This window comes from Salvia hispanica, chromosome 3 (genome assembly GCF_023119035.1).
Source record: "Salvia hispanica cultivar TCC Black 2014 chromosome 3, UniMelb_Shisp_WGS_1.0, whole genome shotgun sequence".
NCBI classification, from domain to species: domain Eukaryota; kingdom Viridiplantae; phylum Streptophyta; class Magnoliopsida; order Lamiales; family Lamiaceae; genus Salvia; species Salvia hispanica.
Window position 1 is genome coordinate 55801083 of NC_062967.1, and position 2870 is coordinate 55803952.

A 2870-nucleotide genomic window follows, 5' to 3' on the forward strand; every position below is an offset into this window, starting at 1 on the left:
TGGTTATACAAATTCCAACTACAATAACCTAGCACAGTTTATACTTTGAAAGGACGAGTCACCTAGCTTATGCTCATGCGATGCAAACGTTGATTACAAGATTAGGGTTGTCAATCCTAACACGTAACTCCATAAAGCTCCTGAGACCCTTGAAAAGTCCTCACTCTCAATTAACAGTACCGTTTTAAGGGAAGCTAACTGTAGCGTCTACTAAGTGAATCTAACTCGCTAGAACTCTGTCACAGCTATGAAGCAAGCTATATTAAATCATATAAGATTGTGTAGCATATGGGTTTCAAACTGGGATACAACTATTTTATGCAAAAGTAGTACAGCATCAGAACTAAATGTTCTACACACACTTAAGCCCATACATAATGCTCCATTATCACAGCTTCAATTATTTGCTTAAGCAACATACCAAACTAAGTTATTTTTCAACACCCTATACCGCAACAAATCCTAGAAAGAATTGCATGAAATCGTAATACAAGAAGTACAGAAACAATCAACACTTGTGCATTTGTACTCCAAGAAATGAATAAATCCACATTTCCCCTAATATTTTGGTGCATGCTGATTGACTAGTATTGGCCATTTTAGATAATTTGATAAAATTATCCAAACAATGCAACAGATATTAGATGATGAAACACATCTTCTTCCAGAGACCGAAAGAGATAAATAAACGAATACAAATGTGTAGTTGATTCATGTTCTTTAACATCACCTCAACTTGAGCATAAACTGATCCACTTTCCTTGTATAAACCCTACTGTATAATTTACCAAACGATGCCACCCTCTGATCCTTATTTGAGTCGATACGAGCAATCCGACCTCCTTCCTCAATCCCCTTCTCTTCATCACAGCTCTATATTGACTCACCCGATCCCATCTTCCTCTTGAAGCATCTAAGTTCGCCACAAGCATATAATGCCCTGCATCGTCTGGATAAAGCTCAATCATCTTTCTCACAGCCAAGTCCCCAAGATCAAACCTTTCATGGATACTGCATCCGTGAAGAAAAGATCCGAGAATCGTGCAATCAGGCTGCACCGGCATTCCCTCAATGAACTCCCAAGCTTCCTCTAGGTTCCCAAACCGGGCCAACAAATCCCCCATGCATACATGTCGTGTGGAGGGAATAAAGTTGTATACGCGACACATTTGATCAAAGTAACTCCAGCCCTCTGTGATCATGGCGCTCCATGTGACTGTGTTCCTCTCCACCATCTCGTCAAAGACAGTGCGAGCAGACTCTGCATCGCCACATTTGGCATACAGATTTAGAAGTGCAGTGCCAACATAGACGTTGTTGAATGCCAAGAAGCCTTCTTTTATCGAGTAAGCATGTATCAAGAGCCAAATCTGATCTCTCCAAAGCTAGCCGAAGCAGATAAGACTGCCACCACGGTTACTGGATCAGGCCTAAAGCAATCTGTTCTCATCTGATTGTACAACCTCAGGGCTTCATATACCCGTTGTGAGAATAACCACTAACAATTGAGTTCCAAGAAACGACATCCTTTTCTACCATAGACTCAAACAGACTAACAGCATCCTTTATCCTACGACACTTTGCATACATGTCAACTAGAGCATTCATGACATATAAATCATCTTGTCCTAGTTTGACCCCTAAACCATGAACTGATGAACCCAACGAGACATTGCCTGCCTGTGCACAAGCTGATAGCACACTCGATAAGGTAACCGAATTAGGACGAACATCTCCCCATTTCTTGTTGGTGAACAAATGCAAGGCTTCATCAGCGACCCCGTTTTGGGCATATCCCGTGATCATTGTTGTCCACGAAATAACATCAATGACACAAATCTCATCAAGGACGACACGAGCATCCTTGACAGCCCCATATTTCACATACATATCGAGAAGGGAAGTAAATAAGTAGGAAGTCACCAAGATCCCATTTTTAATCACATTTCCATGCACCCATTTGCCTTGGTGCAAAGCCCCTAATCTCGCACAAGCTGTCACTATAATTCCTAAAGTGTAAGCATTTGCTTCCACCGAGCAATCCCTCATTCGGTTAAACAGTAGCAAGCCTTCTCTCTAGCAATTATTCTGCACGAAGCCCACAATCATTGATGTCCAACACACCACATTCCTGTCCCAAATCCTTTCAAAAACCCTACGTAACAGTGCAGCTTCCTCCCTTCACCAAAATCACTCAGCTCACTACACGCCTTCAACACAATCGAGAACACAATGTTATCAACAACAAAGAATCTCCTCTGCATAAACTTATAGAATGCAATGACCTCTTTGTATGAATTATTCATAAAATACCATCTTATCATCACTTTACATGAAGCGATATCCGGGTCAGGAATTCCATCAAACAACTGGCGGGCAGTCCTTACCTGCCCAAATAAACCGTACAAACCGATTAACTTGCTGTTCAATAAAGGGTCCACCGATTCTCCGTTTACAATCAAAAGGGCGTGAGTCTGTTGAAGCAAAGACAGAGTCTGTTGGAGTTGTTCTATTTCAAGAAACATTTAATTTTTAATAGAACAACTAATAAAAAACGAGATTTTTATCCGAGTGGGAATGTATAACTTGACATTGTGCCAGCTTACTCGTATAACATTACAGCTCCCCCGTATAATTCATAATAGTATTCCCACTACCCATCTCTCTATTAATGCTGTAGAATTTACAGAGTGTGACTGACATAACATTTTAAATACATTATGAAATGATTTTTTTGATTTTGTTTTGTGGGTAATGCAAAAAGTATATTTCTATGTATATATCCAAGTGTCCAAATTTTAGCGGGGTAATGCAAAAAGTATATTTCTATGTATATATCCAAGTGTCCAAATTTTGACCATAGTTCATGG

The 2870-nt window shown here is 40.1% G+C and overlaps 1 pseudogene; it reads right to left on the reverse strand.

The window, feature by feature from the left end:
- Positions 1–288: 288 nt before the first annotated feature.
- Positions 289–2525, reverse strand: LOC125210570 (annotated as a pseudogene).
- Positions 2526–2870: the final 345 nt, after the last annotated feature.